The following is a 26,751-nucleotide window of genomic DNA, read 5'->3' as shown; positions in this document are numbered from 1 at the left end:
ACCTATACTATTTAGAGTGTTATCTCTTTAAGAAAAATCCAAGATTTTGAACACAAGAGTAGGCATGGATATGAATATTTATCTAGAAAAAAGAAATCACTGAAAATCCAAATTTTTAGAAATTGGCAAATAACACAAGTATCACAAAAAAAAAACCAGAAAATAACCTATTGATTTTATTAATTAACTGCCTATCTGCCAGTAATAATGTTTTATCTTAAATTTTTGGACACATTCTTTTTTATTACCTCTTTATAAATCAAGAATTTTATGTTGTAATTTGCTTTAGAAAGAATAGCATGGTTGGATGAAATTTGTTTTTTATTATTAATAGTTTAAAATAGTTTATTTTAGCTGTACAACTTATAATTGGTATTTTTGTTAAGAATTTTTGGTTGCAGTCACATTCGAGAAAAAAGTCATAAATGTTTTAATATATGAGGTATACTATTTCTCAGCATTTCAAGTTTTCTTATGCAGTGACTAATGCAATCAAAATAGCAAGAAATTTAATTTTTGTTTCATAAAGTTTCTCCTAATGTGTGTGATTCACTCCCTATGTTTAAATGCATAAACAAATAATAAAACAGCCTATTCATTACTGCTATGAAAGTTTATCTCTCCTCTTATTAAATGGCTGCCTTTGGTATTATATGAGAATTTGTGACAGTTTGTTTCTTATATCAGAATAATTTCTAACAATTACATCCTTTCATTTTATAATTTTTTTTAGATTTGACTCATTTTTACTTAATTTCCTTGAAATCTTCTACTGAATAAATGTAAATATAGAGGATACCTTTTATATACATCCAAATCAGAAGGCTATAATTGCTCATTTTTTCCAAAACATTCTAAAAATATCTTTGTAACTTGTAGTTTAAAATGAGCTTGATCAAAGTTTTGAATAAATTGTTTGCATTTTATTTATATACAGGCTTCTCTTCCATGTATTTGAAAATATATTTTAGAGTCTTTAACATATTGTTGTAGCAATGTTCCAGGACTTGCACTGTTTTACAATGGGCAGATCACCTCACTATACTTATCATCTTTAGAGGAGTTGGCATGTACGAACAATACTTCAAATGCAAAAGAAAACGTACCACTATTGTAAAATACCCAAAATCGGCAATAACCTCAGGGACTATGAATGCAGCTTTTTTCTCTGATGAGAATAAGGGAATAAGAGCACATTATACCTATGCTGCCTGCTTGTTAATGTTCATAAAGAGTGTGTGCAACCCTTTGTCATCACCTTTCAGTCGTACGACTGACCACAAATGTTACTAAATGACATTTTACAATCACCCCAAAGAGATTTCGTTTGTTGAAAAAAATCACTGATAGATAATTTTCAGTTGGCGAGAAAGTTAAAAATTGCTCAGAGGGTTTTGCATTATAATAGTAGTGCACAGTGATTATCAGCTAATTAGTGTTTGTCACTTCTAACATAGAAACTACAATAATAGAGTAGTGTTTAGTATCTGATTTATTTGTTAGATTTACTACTTCATTTTATCCATGCTTTCCAATTATTTTGTTTAATTCTTCATAAACTCTTGTGGATAAATAAACCCCTGCCCCCTTTTTCTTTTTTTTGGTGAGGAAGATCGGCCCTGAGCTAACATCCATTGCCAATCTTCCTGTTTTTGCTGAGGAAGATTAGCCCTAAGCTCACATCTGTGCCCATCTTCCTCTATTTTGTATATGGGATGCCACCACAGCATGGCTTGATGAGTAATGCATAGGTCTACACCCAGGATCCAAACCTGCGAACCCCGGGCTGCCAAAGTGGAGCGCGTGAACTTAACCACTATGCCACCAGGCCAGCCCTTAAACCCCTTTTTTTTTTACTTTGGAAATTTTTTCAAAAGTTCTTGTGTAAAATATTGATCAATTTCAACCATTTTCATATCATTTCCATTACTTGAAAAATGCTTCTTTGCATCTTCACCTCTGAAGAATAAACCACATTCACTTAACTTAATAAACACAACTACTCCTTTTAGCACTTCAAAATAGAACTGAATGTTCTGTCTTGTGCATGCAAGATACTGGTCTAGTGAATTTTCATTTGATTTTCAAAATCCAAGTAAATAACAGTTTTCTTTGACCACTGTCTTCATGACCTTTAAGGATTCTAAATGTATTCATCCAGTCTGAAGGTCAATTTAATGTTTATATTCTCTATCTTGTTTATAAAAAACTGATAAACAGAAATATAAGCAAGTTTTAGAGTTAGAATAGGCTAGCAAGGATTTTGTAAGAGTTTAAAATTTTCCATATTTTTACCAAATATCTGTTTGAGAATAATCTTTTTTTAATTATTTACTCTCTTTGATTCTCTATAAATATTCCTAGGACTATGATCATGAGCAAACAAGCTATTACTCATTAAACAGTGTTGAATAAAGTTATTTCTTATTACAGTACTTACTGAAGAACACTGTACTTATCAAAGTCAACAAATTTATGCAAGCAAAGCTACTGCTCTTCCTCATGCTCTGTTTTGACCATACAAATTGTGTTTTTCTTTATCATTACTGCCTTCTCCTTTCTGGGTTCCTCCCACTATCCCTGTTTGGGTGTATCCTCATTCTCATAATGTTCTCTTTTTTTTTCCCCAGCTTTATTGAGATATAATTGACCTATAACATCATGTAAGTTTAAGGTGTTAATGTGTTGATTTGATGCACTTATATATAGCAAAATTATTACCACTATAGTGTTAGCTAAGACCTGAATCACATAATTACCATACATGGTTACATAATTACCATTTCTTTCTTGTGGTGAGAACATTTAAGATCTACTCTCTTAGCAACTTTCAGGTATATAATACAGTATTAATAACTATATTCAGTATGCTGTACGTTAGGTCCCCGGAACTTATTCTTATAGCTGGAAGTTTGTACTCTTTGATGAACATTTCCCCTTTTCCCCCATCCCTCTGTCCCTGGCAACCACCACTCTAGTTTCTGTTTCTATGAGTTTGGCTTTTTAGATTCCACATATAAGTGAGATCATAAAGTATTTGTCTTTCTCTGTCTGACTTATTTCACCTAGCACAATGCCCTCAAGGTCTGTTCATATTGTCACAAACAGCAGATGTCCTTCCTCATGGCTTTCCATTGTATACATATATACCACATCTTCTTTATCTATTCATCCATTGATGGACACAGGTTGTTTCCAATTCTTGGCTATTGTGGCTAATGCTGCAGTGAACGTGGGAGTGCAGATATCCCCTCAAGATAGTGATATTTTTTCCTTTTGATGTATACCCAGAAGTGGGCTTGCTGGATCATACAGTAGCTCTAGTTTTTTGAGGAATCTCCATACTGTTTTCCATAGTGGCTGAGTCAATTTACATTCCCACCAAAATTGCAAATGGGTTGCCTTTTCTCCAGATCCTTGCCAACACTTGTCTCTTGTCTTTGATGATAGCCATTCTAACAGGTATCAGGTGATGCCTCATTGTGGTTTTGATTTGCATTTCCTTGATGATTAGTGATGTTGGGCATCTTTTCATGTACTGGTTGGTCATTTGCATGTCTTCTTTGGAAAAATTCCAAGTTTCCAAAAATTTTAAAAAATATTTCTTTGAAAATCTTCAGTTCCTCTGCGTGTTTTTCAATCGGATTTTTTTTTGCTATTGAGTTGTATGATTCTTTACATATTTTGGATATTAACTTCTTATCATATATATGATTTGCAAATATTTTCGTATCTCATAATTCTCTTTATCAATTCTGTTGTCATTTTAATAATCTGCATTTTCTTAGCAATTGTGATTCTTTCCCTTATTTTCATAATTTTTGACTGTCACGGGTTTTAGTTTCTGTGTTGAAATAATTAGAGAGTTTTTGACATTTTGAATTTCTGCACTCATTTTTGGGGGGGGGGGCAGAAGAGAGGTATATGTTTTTGGCTTTTACCAGGATAATTTTGGTATAAATAATCATTCTTAAAGTATATACAAAATTATTCTGAATTTAAGGCACACGCAAGAGCAATCTTGACAGAATTTAAAATTGCTGCCATTGTGTATTGAGCTACATAAATATGTAATCAAATTACTTGTACACTGCCTACATTGATTTATTGATTAATACGTAAAATTTCGTCACTGAAACATTTGTTTTTTCTGGCTGTTTCTTTGTGTCAATAGAAATTTTGGTGTTATTTTGCCTGCCATTACCCAAAAGATGTGTCAAGATGTACTCCAAAAGATGATCTAATACTGTGATCTGTGATGCATAAAATAGATAATGTCATGCATAAACATTGCTATGTGTTTCTGCCCTTTGCACCCAAGAATTCAGATCAATTTTATTTCTTTTGATTCTCACGAAGAAAGGAAAAAAGCATAATTCATCCGTAATTGTGCACTTTACATTTTATATTTATTTACATCCTCCAGACACAAAGAAACATCTTTCTTGCTTAGGTATCAATAAGAACCAATTCCCATGCTTATAATTTTGCACATCTAATGACTGGAAGAATTTTCGACAAAATAGTTTCTGACTTCAAAAATTTCAAATTTGTATCTTCCCACTGCACACATTCTTCTGGTGCCAGGTATAATAAAATATGTTTATATCACAATAGGACCTCTGTTCCTTCACCTTCAGTCAATGAACTAGGTAAGTTACAAGAATGAGCACATGCAGTATTCTTGGAAGCCATTCCTATGTCAGAACAGCTAGCAGTAAGTTCACCACACACAGAGGTGGCTGCAAACTATGTAGAAAACATCCCACTAGACCCAACAAAATGTATTCCCACCTCAATTTCCCTTAGTAGCACCCAAAAATGCCCATGACCAGAGCAATACCCCCAATAGAGGGGGAGGTATGACAGAGGAAAAGTTAAAGTGGAGACAATGATCGTAACCTATTATGGTTAAAATATATTATTTCAACATATTTTATAATAACAAATTACCACATAAATACATTGCTAGGATTCTTCCTAGGGCCCTCCCTAGGTCCTTGGGAGAAGCTTGGTAAAACTGAGGGGTCCGTGAAACTTAAGCTTCCTTAGCATTGCAGCAAATCCATTTCAACCAGGTATTTAGATTGATGTAGTTTAAATGAATTTATAACATGTACCCAAAATATGAGTGCCCCCCAATGACAGTAATACCTGTCTTAAGGTGCCTTCAATCCAACGCCCGTGGATGAAAGGATTCGTGACTAGCTGGAGGGAAACTTCATGACTGCTAGAGCAGGACTGGCTCCAGATACCTTCTGATTGCCCTTTCCAATAAAACTTTCCATCTGTATTCCAATAATTCATGGTCATTACCTGATTTTCAATAACCTGAAATGTAGCCAAGTGGATTTTAAAAAAATAGACCATTGAATAAAACCTAGACCATTGATGGTGAACATGATGCAGTCTATACAGACTGAAATATAATAATGTATGCCTGAAATTTACATAGTATTATAAGCCAATATGACTTCAATGAAAAAAAAATAAACCAAGAAATCTAGTTAATCAAGCCCTTACTAAACTTTCAATTAAATTATCTATCTTAGTCGGACTATTGCCAATGACATATCATAATAGACACATGGGCTGTTGCAAACATTTCTCCCCTTTTCTCAAACTTCTAACTAAACACATTCTGCCTCACTTTTATCAAATCACCTGACTCTTACTTTCCTTAGATTAACCCAGTATTGTTGCTTCCTTCTTCTTCCTTCCAAAACTAATTCCTTTTATGACCTTGATCCAATTGCTTCCCATTCTTCGTTGCCATCCAGAGTTTTTTCTCCTGTTAATTCATTTATGGCTTTTAGTGAATCTCTACTTTTATGTAGGCTTCTTCCCCTTTTATATAAAGACTTTCGTAACACTATACCAAACACAAGCTCTTAATTCTTATACCTATTAATTTACTTAACAAATATTTCTACGTGTTTACTCTGTGCCAGATACTTGATGAATAAGAATAAAATCCCTGTCTTACAGAACTTACAATCTTAAAGGGAAAACATAATAAAAAAGAAAAAACAAATATATATTATAACCACATGTAGAAATTAAGGGCACTTAAGAAAAAAATTAAACAGAGTAAGCAGATAGTGACAAGTAGACAAGATATATTAGAATAAACAAGGCTTTGCTGAGTGAGTGGATAGCTCAAATGGACACGACACAATATATAGAGTGGTTAGGAAAGGCGTTCCTTGTGAAGTGACTTCTGAGAGTAACTGAATGATGTGAACACCTATAGGACTAAAGGAAAAGGCACAGGAAACAGCAAATGCAAAGTCCCTGAAAGAGGAAAGAGCTTATTAAAGGAGCAGCAAGAAATGCAACTGGACCAAACCAGAGAGCATAAGGTGGGTGGGGAGCATGGTATAAGAGATGGGCAACAGCCAATAGGACGGCCGTGGATAAATGTGAGGGGAAATTACTGGAGGAATTTGACAGGGGAATAATATGTTCTGATCTGTTTTTTAAAAACGTAAGTCAGACGGTTGAGTGGATAATCAAGTGTGGTAGTACAAGAATGGAAGCAGAGAGGCTGACTGCAGTAGCTCAGGGATGAGGAGTGGTGGCATAGATTAATGAAGTAGAGGTGGAAATGGCGAGGAAAGGCAAGAGTTGAGCTAAACTATTAAGAAAGAGCTCAAAGAACTTGATGACAGTTTAACTGTGTGCTACGGACTGAATGTTTGTGTTCCCTTAAAATTCATATGTTGAAATCTAATCTCCAATGTGATCGTATTTGGAGGTGGAGACTTTGGGAGGTAATTAGATTATAAGGGTAGAGCTATCATGAATGGGATTAGTGACCGTAGAAGAAGCCAGCGACCTGGCTCACTCTCTTTTCTCCATGTGAGGGTACAGTGAGATGACCATCTGGAAACCAGGAAGAGGGCCCTCACCAGACATCAAATCTGCTGGGGTTTTAATCTTGGACTTCCCAGCCTCTAGAACTGTGAGAAATAAATGTTTGTTTTTTAAGCCACCTAGCCTGCATTATTCTGTTATAGCATCCTGAGCTGACTAAGACATTGTGGTTATAAGGGAAAGAAAGGAATGAAGGATAACTGATAACTCCTAGGTATTTACCCTGAGCAACTGTGGGGTTGGTGATAATGTCATTTATGAAATAGGAAGATGCAGCCATGAGTGGATTAAGAATTAGAGGAGGGTAGTGTTCTCCAAGTCAAGAATCAAGGTGCCTATTAAACATTCAAGACGACACGATGAGTAAGCAGTGGATATAGGAGTCTGGAGTTCAGACTTAATGGTCTAATGTTAGGTGTTTTTAACATAGAGATGGTATTTCAGTCCTTGTTGGCTCCTTTTTCCTAAACTTCTGCTCAAGTAAGGACATTTAGGCGGGAGACTTCTCCAGTAAATACCTGGATATGTTACTATTTCACATAGGTAGAACTATGCCTCCTTAGTTAGAAGAAACTCCTCAAAGGTTCTCACAAATAAATATCACTCCTGCTCTGCCTCTCCAATTCCCAGTTGCCTTCTCCCTTAGAATCTCTCAGTTAGTTCTTTGGGAAAGGGAGAGGGAAGAAAGTAATTGTTGTTGATATGTCTGTGTTTTCAATACCATTTTACCCAGAATTTACCAAAAAGAATATGCTAGACTTGAAAATGTAGTAATTGGGATTTAATTATGAGGAAGAATGAGAAATCATAAATAACATGAAGATTTTGTTTTGTTGAGTTTCATATAATGTTTGTAAAGTTAATTGGAATAGGAATTTTCCAAAATAAGATTAAGTGTGTGGATATCACTGCCAGACATATCTTATAATGCTATCATTATTAAAACAAGTTGAGACTGCTAAAAAAATGCAAGAAAACAAAAAACTCAGGTATAGTTCCTTTTATGTGGCATAATTTATCATCTTCCAATGATCCTTCTTCAGATTAGAGAAGGAAGAAAATTTTATTCAACAAATAGTATTTGTATATGAGGCTAACTAATTGGGAAAAATGGTTTGAGCTTTACATTACGACATACAATCAAATGTTCAATTAAAATGTTAATTGTAAAGAAATTAGCTTATGTCAGATGAAGATTTACTTATTTCACATTGGGAAGGACTTACTAATCAATAAAGCAAGAATAGCAATATTAGGAAAGGGTTAGATTTGATTACTCAAAAATGAAGATCATTTGATGTCAACAATATCTCAGACAAAATTTAAAGTGAAGTGAAAACTAGGAAGAAAGATTAGCAAATTCTATAACAAACAAGAAGTTAATATCTTTAACATGAATTTGATATTAAGAGTCAAGGAAAAAAAAGTACAGATTTTTTTAATGAGCAAGGGACACGATAAGAAAATTCATAGAAGAAATAAAAAAACTTTTTCGAATCAATAAAAACTCTTCTGACTTTTGTTGTTAGTCAGAGGAAAAATGCATTTAAGAGAAGCTACATTTTTTACATTTAAAATTAAATTATTCCACCTACTTATTTCTTAAATAAATATTTTTGGAATGTTTGCTATGTGCTGGACACTGTTATGTGCTGAAACATTTAAAAATACATAAAGTTTTCGTGATCTTTATGGTTGCAATGAAATGCTAACTCTCTTAGTCTCCTAGTGGGAGTTTAAATTGATATAACATTTCTGGAAGGCAATCTGGAAAGATCTTCAATATTTACATATGATTTAATTCAACAATTATGCTTGCAGAAAAAAACAATTGAAATATTGGGCAACTATATGTGCACATCAATGTTTTTCTTAATTCTGTGTATAATATTTAATGAATTGGTAATGATTAAGAATAGAGAATTGATTAAATTAATTATGATATATTCAAAAAATTGAAGCTAGGTTGCCGTTAATGTTTGTTGAATAAATGAATGAACAACTGAATTGTGAGGTTATAGGGATTTCCATCATCTTTTTAAAATTAAAGTAACATAAATACATGCTTTCTAATTTTTTATAAATACAGCAAAACATGGTACTAGTTACCTGAATGACACATGTAATAAAATGACATAGAACTAGAAACACATATTGTACCAATGTCAAATTGCTGGGTTTGATACTACGCGAGAAGTAGCATAAAATGTCAGTAACCATTGACAGAAACTGGGAAAGAGAATATGGGACCTCTCTGTACCGTCTTCACAACTTCCTGTTAATTTATGATTATTTCAAGATAAAAAGTTAAAACAATATAGCAAAATATAAGAAATCAAAGACGTTTTTGCCCACTATCACTTTAATTTCCAGCCTCTTCTTCCGCTCATCCCCGCTTCCCAGAGGTAACCACTGTGAGGATTTTGGTGTCCATCTTTTTTGTGTGTGTGCGTGAGGAAGACTGGCCCTGAGCTAACTTTCGTTGCCAATCTTCTTCTTTTTGCTTGAGGAAGATGGTCCCTGAGGTAAAATCTGTGCCAATCCTCCTCCACTTTGTATATGGGATGCCACCACAGCATGGCTTGATGAGCGGGGTGTAGGTTTGTGCCCAGAGTCCGAACCTGCAAACCCCAGGCTGAGAAGCAGAGTGCACGAACTTAACCACTATGCCACCAGGCTGGCACCTGGTGTCCATCTTTTTAAATCTCTTAAAATATTCAAAAATAAATGTGAGGTAGGCCAAATGACAAAGCTGATCCAGATATTACTATAGACTGAATGTTGTCCCCTCAAAATTCATATGTTGAAACTTAATTCTTAAGTATTTGAAGGTGGGGCCTTTGGGAGGTGATTAGGTCATGAGGGTGAAGCTCTTGTGAATGACATTAGTGCCCTTCTAAAAGAGAACTAAGAGAGCTCCCTTGTCCCTTCCACCGTGTGACAACACAGTGAGAAAATGACAATCTATGAACATGAAGCCAGCTCTCACCAGACACCATAACTCCTGGTGCCTTGATCTTGGACTTCCCAGCCTCCGGAACTGTGAGAAATAAATTCTTGTTGTTTATAAGCTACCCAGTATATGATATTTTGTTATATCAGCCCAATTTACCAGTCTGATAAAAGAAGACTGACTAACAATTGGAAAAGTTGACACTAGGTTGAGATTACTTTTACTTCAATTTGCTATAAATCAGAAAACAAATACACAAAGACACATGCAAATCAAGGATACAAGGGAGCAGGTAAATATAGTTCTCTGACACACTCCAAGATCCATCTGCTGGAAGTACTCCTGGAGAAGCAGAATTGTCCGAAAAGTTTGAAATTTGGTTTTCAATGTAAACTCTTGGAAGTGATGATTCACTGATTGGAGGAGCACAGAAAATGGATATTTGCTGCATTCAATAGAGTAAGCTAGAAGTAGCCATGCCAGTTTGTGTGGCTTTTCACTAGTTCTAACATCTAAGGAAATTCCCCTCGGACCACAATCACATAGGTCATTGTTCTCTTTTGTGTTTCATCATTGGACCTTTAACATGTCTTGGCTTACCAAACCACAGTAAATATAAAGTGTGCTTTGTATGCTCATTTTTTACTTAAATTATATGATCTTAGAATTAGTATTTACAAGTTGTTTTTGTTTGTTGTTGTTTTTTTTTAACTCAAAATATATGTTAAAGAAATAGCGACATTAATGCCTATAGATCTAGTCCTTTTCTTTTAAATGTTTTGTAGAATTTCAGTGTGGGAGTATAGGTATCATTTAGCCATTTCCTACAAAAGGACTTTTAGGTCATATCCAATATTCTAGTACTGCAATTAATGTTGCAATAAACATGTCTCTATGTAGCTTCTTTTTTCCTCCTCTCCTTTGTTTGTCAAGGATATACATTTAGAAGGGAAATTACCTGCTAGAGGTCAATCCAATTTTTGTTTCAAATAATACTGGCAAAGTGCCTTCTAAAATGCCTGATTCAGTTTACATCCCTCTATACGTGTTAATAGCCCTTTTCCCACAAGTCCACAAACAATTGCTTTTATTAGTTGTTTAAATTTCTATAAGATTAAGGTATTTCTCTTTTAATTTGTATTTCCCTAATTAACTTCTACGGCTTGCTTCCTTATGTTTAAGCTTTAGATTTATTTAGAATTTAGTTTTATGTGTTATGAGGTAAGAATCTAATTTTACATTATAATGATATTTTTATGTTATAATGATAAACTTCTTGACATTTACTGAATTTTTTTTGTTTTTTTTCATTGGTTTTTATTTATGTATATATATATTACCTACTTGAAGTCAAGGAATAAATTATGAAAAAATATTAAAAAAATGAAATATATACACACACACATATACATATACACATATAACTATATGTGGACTTTCTATTCTACTAAGCTACTTGTTCACTCATGCACCAATATTCCACACTATTAATTTCCGCAGCGTTATGGTATACTGCTATCTGGTAGAAAAAAGCCGCTCTTATTTGTCCATTTTAAAATATTTCATTGCCAGTCTTACACTTCAATATGAATGTTTTTAAACTATTTGCTGAATCTCATGACAATCTTAACTGAGACTACAACATAGATGAACTTAGGGAGAATCAGCATCTTGATCTTGACAATGTTGAGTTTTCCCTTTTATAAACATGGTAAAGATTTCCATTTATTCAGGTCTTTTTGTGTGCCCTTTACTAACATTTGAAAACTTTCTCCATGATGACACACTAAAATTGCTAGGATTTTTAGGCTGTATGTTTGCTGAGTACTTGAGAGTCTGTTAACTAATGTGAAAGAAATCCTTAAGTATTACTCTTATTATTATTACTTTTTCTAATTTCCTTGTTGCTGTTAATGAAAAAAGTTATTGATTTTTGTTTTTGATCTTATATCTGGCCACTTAAGTTGATCAATGAACTTAGTTTTGTTAAAAATCAATTTCCATTTATAAATCAGTCAGTAAAAACGTTTAATATGTCTTCCATTTTATAATCAAGGAAAGGGAAATCTGAGGAGATTATACCTTGCTAACTTCATATAACTAACTAGAGGAAATTCAGGCCTAGAATTTAGTTCTTTGAGGGCTGCAACACTGTATCTTTGGGACTTGTAGCAATCATTGCAGAGTAGGACATCAAGAAACATTAGCTTGACAAATGAAATCCCACACAGAGAAATATGTTTTGGCTATGAACAGGATTAGTTGAGAATAAAATGAGAAAATCTGAGTTAACACATGTAGAAAAGTCTTGAAGCATGATGTAAATGTGGGATATTCTTAATCTTGTTCTGTGAGAGACAATATCGTGTCACGCTTATGGGACAAATTGCCTATGTTAAGTTCTGGCTCCACCACCATGGCTGAGGGATTTGGGAAGATCACTTAAATTTTCTACATTTCAGTTCCTTAATAGGTAAAATAGAGGTAATGATAACTATACATATGGTTAAGGCTTATGGTAAGTATTACATGAGTTAACGGGTAAAGAACTTAAAACAGCATCTGTCACACTGAAAGTATTAATGGTTCTTAACTGGTATTCTATTTGGAGCATCTAGAACAGAGTCTTCATAGTAGAAACTGAACAATATTTAATTGAAATTCAATCGGAGTGGCACACTAGTGCCCAGTTTAGCTTCAAGGGAATCAATAATATTCCCATATTGCCTTTCTTATTGCAGATACATGCATTTTTTCCATAACAAGAGCTGCTACTGTAATGGCGAATATAAACTTATTCTGACAACTGGTTTGTCCAACATCTCCAGCACGCAATTCAATAAATAAAGAGATGTGTGTGACGCTGCCTCAATCCACAATCTTTCCCTTCAATCAAATCAATTTACAAGTACTTTTTGCTTCATCTCCAAAATACATGCAGAAGACGTCTATTTCACTCTAAGCTACTGTGCTTTCTCACCTGGTGAATAAAATGGGCTCCTGGCTCATTTCCCTCTTTTTGTTGGATCCGTTCAATCTACTCTCCACATAGCAGGCCAAATGATCTCTGAAAAATAAAAAGCAGCTCAAATCACCCTTTGTCTTAAAACTCTTCCGTGACATTCCCTTGAATTTTTAAAATAAGACTCCTCATCATATCTTAAAAGACTCTTCATGCCAGAGCCCTGTCTACTCTCCAATCTCAAGTTATTAACGGACAGACGAAAGAAGTGTGAAAGCTCTGGGGCAGAACAGCGTTTGCCCAGCCTCACTCTCTTTCTATTCAACACCTTCTTCCCTACATCTTTAAATGGGGAGCTCCTTATCTCATTAGAACCCAGCTAACAAAAGTCTCAGAGACGTCATTCTTGAACACTCTACTGAAAGCAATTTCCCGCTATCCACACCCAATCAGTCTCATTCATTTATTCTACTCTATTTTAATCATAACACTCGTGGTTACCTGAAATGACTGCATTTATTTGTTGATTGTCTCCATCCTACGTATCCTACATTCCAAAATTAGAATCACATTAAAATCACAGCAGAGGGCTTGTTTTTCTTGTTCACAACCATACCTCCAGCATCAGGAAAATTACCTGCCACATAGTATATACCCCATAAATATTTGTTGAGTGAATAATTAATATATGAATATAGTGGTGATACTAAATATGAAGTTGCTACCTCCCTCTCCTCCTTCAACAGATGTAACTTCAACAGGTGTAACTTCAGCCTCTGGAATTTACTGGTTTTGTTAGTTTTTACTTTAGAACAGATTTCTCAAAAAATGAGAAGATACTTTCTCATGACATATTTTTTTTTAATTTTTTGTTTATTGCAGTAACATTGGTTTATAGCATTGTATAAATTTCAGGTGTACATCATTATACTTCTATTTCTGCATAGATTACATCATGTTCACCACCAAAATACTAATTACAACCCACCACCACACACATGTGCCGAATTATCCCTTTCGCCCTCCTCCCTCCCGCCTTCCCTCATTACATATTTATAGGCTCTGTCCGTCTTGTAAGGCTTCACTTCCAGTGGTGAAACCTGATTTAAGGTTCTAGATGTGCTGTTGTTGTTAACTAAGTCACTTCCCAACTTTTCTAGACTTACTTTACTTAGGAAGTCTTTCCATGCTTGTATTGCCTAAAATATTAAATATGATTATCCTGAATTTATTTTCTCACCTGAGTCAAGAAAAGACTTCTATCCAAAAGGAGTTAAAAAAAAATTAAATGCCACCTTTGATCAATTGTATCTCTTTATATTACTACATAATTATAAAGTTTTTAAAGTTAGGTTCTGACCAGAAAAAAAGAATTCTGACAGAATGAATGGATGAGGAAATGATTAAGCTAAATTTGCAGGTAGGAGTCTCTGTGAAAGTTGATAAGCTGAGCAAATGTGATTCAAGAAATGTTTCACTTGGGGTGTTCTGCTATGAAACGGAGAGTTAAAAAAAATTTGAAATCAAGGTCACAAGGTGGTAAATCATTCTGAGACAATTAATGAGCATTTTTGCTATGGGGCCTACATTAATAAAAAGGACTGGTCAGGTAATTAATGCTTGTATCTATTTATTTGCTTTTATTTATTTGTTTCCTTTACTTTGTCTCCCCACTTATGCTATTCAGCATGCACACATTCACTTAGGCAACAGAATTTACTGCAGATCTGCCATAACCCAAATTCTGGGCTAGATGTTGAGGATACAAAGGTGTGTAAAATCAACCAGGTTCCCTACAGCTGTGGTTCTTGGGGTTCAGCACACACTGGACAATTTCTGACTTCCTGCCTCTCTCCCCCTTTTGTTTGGAGATAGGTAGAATTTCAAAATGTGAACGATCTTATTTTAAATAGTAAACTATCTATAATCACTATTAAAAGAAACTGTATACGATCCGGACTAACAGGAAAAAAAAATTTTTTCAGTTTCCCAATTGTAGAGGTTTCCCTCCTCCCACTATTGGCCTCTGCTCCATGAGGTTCTGATAAAATCCTTTGAAACTATGAAATTCCTAGCCCCTCAAATACTAGTATTACATCTACTTAAATATTTGTGCTACATCATCCATCATCCAACCTTCCAGAGTAGGTCCTTTGGTAGTCATTGACAGACTAAATTACATCACTATGGGCTATTTTTCCCTTCTCTTCATATTTTTTCATTCAACTGCTCTGTCATCCTTTTTTGACTATGGCTACTAGAGTTGAGATGATCTACCCAGCTGCAACTACATTATGGGTGTGGAATTTGGACAAGACATAAGACTTTCACAGCAAATAATCTTTTTTCTCCACTGGAAGGAGAAATCTTGATCAAAGAGGAAAAACTATATGAACATTTTATTTGGGAATTTATCTTTTTTCTTATTTCCATAATCCTGATCCATTAGCTTTTCTTTTCCATTTTATATACTAATAAACATCCCAGACAATATTTTATTCATTATAATATCAAGAAGCTAAAATAGACAAGTTCCTGCATGTGAAAGATACATTAAGCCAAATTCTTATATTTTAAAAGGCAGTAATTTTGTTAAATTTAGATTTTTAGAGTCCTTAGAGAAAATTACGCTGTACACATATTATAAGACAATCCTGTCCCAGAAAGCAATATCTGATTAATTAAAGCTGTATGAATTTTTAACCTTTTATATAGTTTCAAAGATACACAAAATAAGAGAAAGTAGTATAATGGACCACCATATACTCCACAGCCAGCATCAACATTTGTCAGTTCAGAGCTAATCTTACTTCATCTATACTGGTGCCAATCTCCACCCTCCTGAGATTATTTTGAAACAGATCTCAGATACATCATTTCATCTCTAAGTATTCAGCATGTATCTCTAAGATCTACAACATCACCATAATACCATTATGACCCTAAAATCATTAAATTACACCTAAAGAAACTAAAAATAATTCCTTAGTATCATCAAATACAGTCCACAATTGTCTTTTGTAATAGTTTGTTTTAATTGGGGTCTAAAATAAGGTCCATACATTAGAACTGTTAAAATGTCTCTTAATTTTCTTCTAATCTATATCTCCATCTTATTTTTTCCTTATGTTTTTATCTTTATGGTTGAAGAATTCAGGTCATTTGTCCTGTGGGGTTTCCCCAAATGTGGATTTTTCTGACTGTATTCTTGAATATTGTTTAACAAGTCCCTCTTTCCTCTGATTCTTCAGTAATTTAATAGTTAGATCTGGAGGTTAAATGAGAGTCTAGTCTATTCAAGGATTTTTTTCTCATCACTCTATAAGTAATAGAAAAAAATGGGAAATAATTCAAACATCCATCATAGGGGACTAGTTGAGTAAACTATGGTATATCTACACAATGCAGTATTCTGTAGCTGAAGAAGAAATGAGGAATTCCTCCAAATGGTACTATGTAGTGATCTAGAGGATATATTGTTAAATAAAAAAGCAAAATGCAGATGTATACAATTTGCTACTATTTATCTCAGAAAGAGAGCATAAGAATATATGCACCCAATTGCTAATGTTAAAAAATACAGAAGGATAAGCAATAAAATTTTTTTTTAAGTATTTATACATAAAGAGAGAAAAAGAATGGGGTAGAGGGAATGGGAAGACAGAAACTAGATTTCTTTGAACAAACATTGTTTTATAAATTTTATGTAAGTACTAATATGAATATTTCACTTAAATATAAAACAAAATAAAATTTTAAGAAGCAGTTCCTGAAAACTGAAAGCAATATGAAACAAGTGAACCTATATAAATAGTTGGTGGCATAAAGTACACAGAGAAAAACTATTCCAGTGGATTTTAAGACATGGTAATTTGATTGTATATTCTCAGTGGGATACACTTTAGCAGGAACTAAAAGAACTGGAAAAATAAAATATTTTAAGTAATTATCTATTTGATAGTGGTATCAGTATTGTACTCTGAGACCATTGTTGGTGTAGGGTGGGATAAAGCTAATGAGAAATTATGTTGGTCACGTTGAAAACAGTTTTTTTGTCTTGGAGAAAGGAGATACAGTTTTAAGATGTATCAAGTTAAATAAAAATCCTACACTGTCCTAAATCTGAATTAGAAATATGGTATAATTTCATGATGTATTTATATATATAGAGAGAGATTTTTTATATATAGATAAATATATATATTCATAAATAGAGACAGAGAGATCATATATATATAATATATGTGTGTATGTTTATTGAAAATGTCTAGAAGCAATGACCACTCAGTAGCAACGAGCATATCTAGTATCCAGATTTTTATCCCTAAGTACAATTTTTCACTAAGAGAAACCAGATTTCCTTGGAGAAATGGCAGATTCTTGATCTGGATCAAGATATGTACAAAATTAGTCTGGCATATCTTGTCATACAGAAATTAAGGAAGCCATCAAAAAATACTGGGGTCTGGTAAAGGACCCATTTAACAGGCTTCCACTGGGCCAGATAGAACCATTTGAGTACCAATAAGATAATAAATGCAATGAATCAAAAAACATTAAATATATTTAATTTCATCAGCTCACTGATATAATTAGAAAAAACCCAAAAACTCAGGGGTCAACTTTAAAAGATGCTAAGGAACCAAATCATTACTGTGAAAACTGGAAAATAAAGGGGACAAAAGAAGGCGTTTACCCTGCCTTTCCCTTAGAAAGTGCACCTAAGGGTGATCAAAATTTGATGAGGACAAGTTTCTGTTTATAAAAGTATTCCAACTAATAAATGAAGACAGAACAATGTAATTAGAATACTATGATTTTGCAGTGTCTGATGAATTAATGAATCAAGGTAATGATCATCTGTGGCTGCTAACATCACTAAAAGAGAACAATCTGTCATTATGTGCCCCCTGATGGAAGTTCACAATGCCATCTATGAAGCAGTCTTGCCAAACAAACAAAAAACAGAAAGAAAAAAGAAAATAATAAAGGAAGAAAAGAAAACCTTAACCATTTGAAAACTTTTAATGGTAATATTCAAAGCAGCTCAAACTTGATTAAACACCTACAGGATCTCAAATATATATCAGGGAAATGACAATATGTGTCATCTTGTTGGACCTCAAAATTTGAGTGACTAAGTGAACAAATGTATATAAGATTCTCACTTTGGATTTGGAAAGCTGCTGAAAATGCACTCTCAAAACTCTCAGTAGAAAATATTACTAGAAAATGAATATTGAACACATATGATAATTAACTAAGAGGAGAAAGACAAAAATAAAGCCAATATGATTTAAGCGTATAGTCTTTTTCTGGGACAAAGCATATTTCACATACAGTAACTGTGACTCACTATTAAATTCAGCTTCCAAGTTTCTCTCAAAAATAATCATAATGAAGGGTTTTTCCGAAGAGATTTTTTTGTAAGTTAAGGTTTGAAAGTCAGCATGGGCCACACAAGCCCATGCAGAGGAGAATGAATGTGCTGAGGAGGTGACAAGCCTTTTGTTCATAGGGTAAGAAAAAGACTGTGTCATCTATATTCTTGTAAAAGCCACCCTGCTGGGCAGTGGCTTTGCAATGATAACACTCTCTGTCTACCCTCTTGTATTCACATGGCTCTGATGCACATAATACTATTTCCTACATAGTATGTAACATTGATTATTTTGTGATGTTACAAACTATCTCGCAGGCATTTTCTAAGAGGTTATCCAGGGTACACAGTCACACACACAAACACACACTCACTCACTCCCATTTCATATGTAAGAAGCCATTGTCTAAACCAGTTTTGTTGAGTTTAAAACCAAAGCAAAAATGTGATTCTACTTGTACAAAAGAGGCATATTTTAAAAAGGAACGATTGTGCTAAGTGGAACAATGTATTGCTTTTAAGTAAAATTTATTAATGAAGTTTTAATTACCCAATAATGTTTAATTGTCTAATGATATCTAATCATTTGTGTGGTATAATTACCTTATCATTGACTCAAAGGACAAAAAACATGCTACCAACTAACTTTGCATCCTTGGGAAAATCATTTAAACCCTCTAAAACTCTATTTCTTTGTCTGGGGAATCCAGGAAAATTGAAATAAATCATCTCCAAGATACTTTCAATTCTAGAATGTTCTGAGTTTATGATAACCTTTTAACATGCTATCCTCAACCTGTGCTATGTGTCTAATTTTGGCTTTATTATGTGTACATTTAAGATGATTACTAACATGTTTTTAACACATTTTTCTGGAGAGTTAAAAGTCTACTATTATTTGTGGTTTAAAAAAAAAAAGAATCAACATAGATCCTGCCCTGAAAGGCTCACAGAAGGATGGTGAGCCAGATTAAAGTAGACAATTTTCAATGCTCAGATGCAGTGATTGCTACCACATTGGTAAAGACAAAACACCCTCTCAGAATCAGGGAAACATTCATGTGGGTGGTGATCTTTGAACTAAATCTTTAAAGATGGAATGGTCTGGTAGAATGTCTCCTAAATGTCTCCAAATACATTTCACATTTCCCTAAGAGTCAGTACTGTGTCTCATTAGTTTTTATTTTTCAATGTTGTTACTTATTGGGAGCCAAAAATATATTTTCATTCAATTGAGAATGGAGAAATTCTAAATCATAGAATAGCACCTGAAAGAGACATAAAAAATAACACAGAACAATCTCCAGATGTTAAGAATAAAATTTTTAAAACCCTGAAAAAATATTATAGCTTGAAAAAATTTCTCAAAATTTCAAGAAACCCTTCAACTTAAGCTGAAAATATCCTTGCTGGCCAATTCCAGTAATAAATCATCTTGATAATCAGTATACTTTTGGTTATTAATTATGGCCTAATGAATTTCTTTTAATGATGATGAAGTCCATTTCATATCTGATTCTTTACGGAGATGGAAAAAAGCTGTTGATGATAATCCTTTATACAAATAGAATAACAATAAGTTTAAAAATGAATATATTGGGTATGGATGTCAGATACAACCTGAAGAATACCAGAATTATACAAAATTTGTTTTTCCTAGAACATATCTTAATTTCTGAATTGAGCTCCTTTCCTCCAGATGTCTTATATAGAACCTGAAATTGCCATTTTGTAGTTAGAACACATGGAATTTTTTGAACTAATAAAAACTTAATCAGTCTAGGGTTTTCTCGATCAATTTGATCTTTTCTCCACTCTTCTCCTTTCTCTTCCAAGGTTGTCTTACCAAAAAAGGAAAAAAGACTAAAAATAGAAAACTTGTCACAGCTCAATAGCCAGAGAGAATAGTTGCTTTAAAAAGTATTCCAAAACACTTAAAGAGCAGAGGTCCCCAGACTGACAACGAAAACTCTGCAAATTTTGGAAGTGTTTGAGTCATTTTTCCCAATTACTACTACCATATGATACTAGGTTATTCACAGTGTGAGGTAAGATTGAAAGGTTTGGATTATTCCAGGGGGCCGTGGAGAGATCATATGGCACAGGAGGCCGTAATTGAGCAGGAGCAGTGGAAGCCAGACCCCCTCAAGGAGATTCTTAGCAGACAACGTAAGCATGACTGCAAGCTGGAAGCACAGGGCAGGGGGAGCCGGCACTGGTCATCAGTCCCACCTTTGTAGCCTACTGGCAGGGTGACCCTGCTCTTCCTCTCTTGTAAGGTTCTTAAACGCATTTAAATTTGACAATTTACTTTCAATTCTTCTCCTGCCTCAGTCTTTCTTTAGTGGAAAAAAAATTTTCTTTTAAACTATGAGCTTCAAAGTACTAAATGACCTTTCGAGGGAGTGACTGTAACTCTCTAAGTATCACATATGCAATCAGAGGGCAACAAACCCCAGGAAGAATCAGTCAGTAATACCTACCAATTTTCCAGAACCTTTATGAGAGAGTTGGTGATTAGATTAAATGACTCTGAAGGGTGAAATTCAATGGAAGGGCTCATTATTTCTATTATTGATAGAGCTGCTAAGGGTCATGTTCATTATGCAGGTGCAGAAGAGAAAGGTAAAAAAGTCCCATTAGGCTTAGATTTTAGTTCATGGTTATAATTTCGGCCATATTTTCTTATTTAATATCAAAACTAACTGAATGTTTAAACCATTTGCTTCTTTCTGTTTTTCATAGATGTTTTCAAATATGTATTTTTAAACAAAAGACAGGGAAAAGTTCCCTAATCGTTATATTTATTTCTTTATGTGTTAGATCATTTCTTAGTATATTTGAGACTTGTTCAAGTTTATCCTCAGATGCTACATACACCTTGGAATAGATTGACAATAACAACTTCATCTAAGGAAATCTCTTTTAATATTCAATAACAGAATCTATTAACGGAACCTAAGACACACCTGCTTCTCAATGAGCTCTCTTTAGAAAATCAGGAAATATTAAGTTTCATAGGATGTATACATCCATGCCTATGCTATTTCTTTGATTGTTTAACCAACTATAATAGTGGTTCTCTAACTGTAGCATGCATCAGAATCACCTGGAGGGCTTGTAAAAACACAGATTCCGGGCCTTACCTCAGATAAAGTAGGTCTGTGGTAAGACCATTTAATCTGCATTTCTAATAAAACCAGGTGATACTCATGCTATTGATCCAGGGACCATACTTTTGAGATGCACTGAATTAGAAGATAGGAACTATGTTGATTTAAATCTGTATATAGAAATAATTAAATGTAGAGAATCTTGATAATTGCCATAGGGTGACATATAGAATCTTATTTGAACAGAGTGTAGTCTCAGAGGGAGCTAATGTTAACAAAAATTTTTGAATTGAATAAATTGATCTCATGACTGAATTGATTGTAAGAGGTTTAGAAAATACAACTGATGTGTTGTTATCAATACGGTAATGTGGCATCAGCTCTGGAGGCCAATAAGTGAAAGATCATCAGAATAGGTACAGCATCAATGGACTGTGTCAGAGCAAACACAGTTGGAGGTTGACCACCAGTTTGCTGGTGTAAAATGAGTAAATCTCACTACTTTGCCCTGATGCAGCAAGCGCTCTATAGATGACACTCTGCAAATGTTGAATTTAAATGCATTCTCCAGTTTTCATATAGATTATATGAGATCGTAGAAGCTATACATACTAAGAAATTTAAATGTATATTTTATAATGCAAGAATGCTACCTATTACCTTGATGATTACAGGTAGGTTGAATGGTGATAACACCATTTCGTCAGCCTTAGCAATACCCCAAAGTATAAATAGAAACAATTAGAAATAGCATGGCTTTAAATTTACTAAAAAAATCTCAAGTTGACAAATATCTAGTCATCTGTCATGCAAAGCTCATTCCTCAGAGGGGCAAATTTGAAACCTACTCTCTGGAATGGCCAGCCATTCCCCAAGCCTAGAAAAAATGTACAAGTAGGATTTCTGCTGTTTCAACCTGGCCTAATTAAATGGGGTCAGATAATGTCATTTTTTTCTTGGCAATGGACAAGAAAACTAGGACTGTAGCTATAGCTTTTTCATTGGAAATTGGGTGACCACTTCAATATAGGTGGGTTTTCTCCCTCCTTTGCTCATATTGGGGCTTGAGGGATTGATAAACATGCTTCTTTTCCCTGTCATAGTTTTGAACCAAGGGAGAGACTGACAAAGATCCAGGCAGATGAAAATCAAAACGACAGCTTCATTTTTCAAAAGAGCTATTGGGGATCTTTACAGTAACAATGGATTTCCTATTACTGTAGACAAACCTACCTTCCCAGCCACAGGTAGCGCGAGACATCTGCAGGTCCCCCCTACTCCAGCTGCTGTCCCCGTAGGGGGACAGGATTTTTCTTAAAATGTTAATGGAAAGAATTATTACATTACTACATCTGTAAATAATTCTTGATAGGGACATGCTTTCTGAGGTGAAAGTATCTTTCTAAAAACAAAACAGAAAATATATGTGATCAAAGTAAACTGTGGGTGATATTTCATACATGCAACATGACTCCTGCTTCTTTGTCAAGCCTGGTGAACAAATGGTCCACGTTTGAGTGACTGACTTTTGTCAGAAGTACTAAATAATGACAGTTCCACATTCTCAGGCTGGTATGATGTTTTTAAATATCACTCATACAAATCCAAGTGAAGTTATGCTTTCCACAATGGGGCATTAAATTCAAAGTTAGCAAAAAATAATGAATATGCCTGTTAGACTGATTGTCTATCTTGTAAGCTTTAAAGATATAAAAATTGGAGTTTAGAAGAAGAGCCCTGTCTTAATCAGCCTGGGCTGTCATGACAAAAATACCACCCTGGCTGGCTTAAACAACAGAAATGTGTTTTCTCTGGGGCCTAGAAGACCGAGATCAGGGTGACAGCATTGTCAGATTCTGGTGAGACCTCTCTTCCTATCTTGCAGATGGCCACCTTGTCACTGTGTGCTCACATGGTGGGAAGAAGGAATATAAAGGCACTAATCTTACCATGAGGACCCTGCTTTCATGATGTCATCTAAGCCTAATTATCTCCCCAAAGCCCCATCTCCAAATACCACCACATTGGGGGGATAGAGCTTGAACATACGAATTCTAGGGTAGACATGATTCAGTCTACAGCAAGCTGTAAGAAGGAAAAATCCATCTCCTGACTCTTCTTGGTAATTTTTTATAACCACTGTCAGAACTATCACAGGTCAGATATATGCTCCAATAAAATTTACAATGAATGACAATAAGGATCACATTTTAGAAGTACATAACCGTCCTTCCTGATGTTGATCTCAAAATGTAGGAACATCTTTTCCAAACATTGAGATTTCTCTTAATAATTCATGTCAGTTATATCTCCAGCTGCACCCTCTGCTGTGGTCTCCAGACACATACCAAGTTGCCTACTTACCATCTCTACTTGGAGGCATAATAGAAATCTCAAACTTATATCCAAAACAGAGCTTTGAATCTCCCTCCACTATTCTCCCCACTTTTCCTCCCACCATCTTCCCCATCTCAGTTAACACACTCCATCCTTCTAGTTAAACCCCTAAACCTTGGTTTCTTCTTTAACTCCCCTCATTCTTTTACAGTTCACACTGTATTAACAAATCTTGTTGATACCAGCTTCAAAATAGATTTGGAATATGTCCATGTCTCACCACCATCATTGCCACCCTGATTCAAACCACTGTCATCTCCACTATCCAGTTAGGTTTACTGCTATAGCCTTCTAACTGGTCTCCCTGCTTCTGTGCTGTCCCCCTTCTTCAGTCTATTCTCAATTCTGCAGCCAGAATGATTCTTTTAAAATATGCCAGATCAAGTCACTCTTCTTCTTAAAAACTCTCCAATGACTTAATTCTCCACCTCACTGCATGTATTAGTTTCCTAAGGCTGCTGTAACAAATTACCAGAAACAAGGTGGCTTAAAACAACAGAAACTTACTCTGTCATAGTTCTAGAGGCTAGACGTCTGAAATCAAGATATCAGCAGGGCATACTCTTTCTGAAGGCTATAGGGGAGGATGATTCCTTGTCTATTCCTAGTTTCTAGTGGTTGCTGGCAATCCTTAGTGTTCCTTGCTTGTAGATGTGCCACTCTAATCCCTGCCTCCATCTTCACATGGTCTTCTCTGCTTCTGTCTCTTTGTCCAAATTCCCCTAGTCATTGGATTAATGTCTCACTTCAATCTAGTAGACCTTAGCTTAACTTGATTTTATTTGCAATGATCCTATTTCCAAATAAGGTCATATTCACAGACACTGGGAGTTAGCACTCAAACATATCTTTTTTGGGGGCATGGGGGTCACAATTCAACCTACAACACTCAAAGTAAATCCAAAGTCCTTACAATGGCACACAAGCCCCAATCTTTTGCTATTCAAAGTGTGATCTACAGACCAGTAGCACCAACATCGCCTGAGAGCTTTAAGAAATGTAAACTCTCTAAGGTTACAACAGACACCTCAGAAATGCAAAAGATTATAAGAGAATACTATGAAAAGCTATATGTCAGCCAATTCGACAATCTGGAAGAAATGGATAAATTCTTAGAATCATACAACCTTCCAAAACTGGATCAAGAAGAAGTAGAGAATTTGAATAGACCAATCACCAGTAAGGAGATCAAAACAGTAATCACAAACCTCCCCAAAAATAAAAGTCCAGGACCGGACGGCTTCCCTGGTGAATTCTACCAAACATTCAAAGAAGATTTAATACCTATACTTCTCAAACTCTTCCAAAAAATGGAGGAGGGGGGGAGCTCCCTAACTCATTCTGTGAAGCTGACATTACCCTGATACCAAAACCAGACAAGGACATCACAAAAAAGAAAATTACAGGCCAATATCACTGATGAACATCGATGCAAAAATCCTCAATAAAATACTAGCAAATCGCATACAACAATACGTTAAAAAGATTATACACCATGATCAAGTGGGATTTATTCCAGGGATGCAGGGATGGTTTAACATTCGCAAATCAATCAACGTAATACACCACATTAATAAAATGAAGAATAAAAATCACATGATCATCTCAATAGATGCAGAGAAAGCATTTGACAAGATACAGCATCCATTTATGATAAAAACTCTGAATAAAATGGGTATAGAAGGAAAGTACCTCAACATAATAAAGACCATATATGAGAAACCCACAGCTAATATCATCCTCAATGGTGAAAAACTGAAAGCTATCCCTCTAAGAACAGGAACCAGACAAGGATGTCCACTGTCACCACTCCTGTTTAACATAGTACTGGAAGTCCTAGCCAGAGCAATCAGGCAAGAGAAAGAAATAAAAGGGATCCAAATTGGAAAGGCAGAAGCGAAACTGTCACTATTTGCAGATGACATGATTTTATATATAGAAAACCCTAAAGAATCCACCAGAAAACTTTTAGAAGTAATAAACGAGGGGAGGAGTCAAGATGGCAGCGTAAGCAGACTCGGAACTCACCTCCTCCCATGGACACAGCCAATTTACAACTACTCGTGGAAAAATTACCCCTGAGACAGAGCTGAAAACGGGATGAGAGGCACTCCTGCAACAACGGACAATCCTAACTGAGGTGGAAGAGGCAGAGACTCACTTCTGGAGAGGAGAAACGCCGCCTTCACAAGCCGCCAGCTTCACGGCCGCCGGGAGCAGCTCACAGGTACGCAGCCTCCCTGGAGGCGCGGGGTCCGGAGCCGGGAGCGTCCCCGCTGTGGGCATTTTGTGGACCCAACACAATTGAGACCAGCGGCATAATATCCGACTTTGCCTGCTACTAAAACATTGGGGAGTACCCCCAGAAAACCCGGTTCACAAAGAAACTAAAACTGGCTCTTAAAGGGCCCATGCGCAAACTCACCCATTTCAGAAAGCATCCTAAAATCACCAGAAAGAAAGGTGCACAGTGCTGTGGTGAAAAGAGACTAGCCTAATAGGCCCTGAGTGCATCTCAGTGAGGGGTGAGACCTCTCCAGGGACTGGGACATTGGCGACGGCCATTGTTGTGGCCCGGTGTGGGTGAGCTGACACAGACACCATTGGAGTTCTCCCTGAGGCCTGCTAGCCCAGGGTCTGCCCCACCCGCTAGAGTACCGATTTAATCCAACTCAGCCGGGGCAGGCAGCCCACCCTAGAGACTGGCCCCACCCAACAACAAGCCCTCAGGCAACTTGTGGGCCTGCATAGATTGGTGACTGGATTCTCTGCAGCCTGGCAACTGAGCCGACTTGAGCGGGGCAGGGTGTGCACAAGGAGCAGGTGGAGAGTGTGGGGTGGTGGCAGAGTGTGTGGGGCTCCCGCTGTGGAGAGACTGGGTCTGCTTGGGGAGGTCGGGGCACTCACACAGGGCAGGACTGTGTTGACTGTGTGTGTGCGGACCTGTGGGCGGCAGGGCTTCTCAGCCACAGAAGACTTGTACTTCTCAAAGACCCACATAGGAGGTTTGCTCCACCTTCCAAAACCTGAAACAATTGGGTGCTCCTGTGCCTGAGGCCAGCCCCACCCA

The 26,751-nt window shown here is 35.6% G+C and overlaps 1 long non-coding RNA gene across 2 annotated transcripts in view; it reads right to left on the bottom strand.

Annotated features, from left to right (window-relative positions):
- Positions 1 to 26,254, bottom strand: part of LOC147916435 (uncharacterized) — a 101,389-nt gene extending 75,135 nt beyond the window's left edge. For both annotated transcript variants that reach the window (XR_015552909.1, XR_015552910.1), the window contains exons 1-2: positions 26,176 to 26,254; positions 12,810 to 12,896 (exon numbers count right to left, since the gene is read on the bottom strand). This is a non-coding gene — a long non-coding RNA (uncharacterized LOC147916435). The remainder of the gene's footprint in view (positions 1 to 12,809; positions 12,897 to 26,175) is intronic.
- Positions 26,255 to 26,751: the final 497 nt, after the last annotated feature.

This window comes from Ceratotherium simum, chromosome 8 (genome assembly GCF_057802395.1).
Source record: "Ceratotherium simum simum isolate JZ-2026a chromosome 8, ASM5780239v1, whole genome shotgun sequence".
NCBI lineage: Eukaryota > Metazoa > Chordata > Mammalia > Perissodactyla > Rhinocerotidae > Ceratotherium > Ceratotherium simum.
Note: the sequence above shows the minus strand (reverse complement) of the source record. Positions and strands in the feature narration are given on the sequence as shown.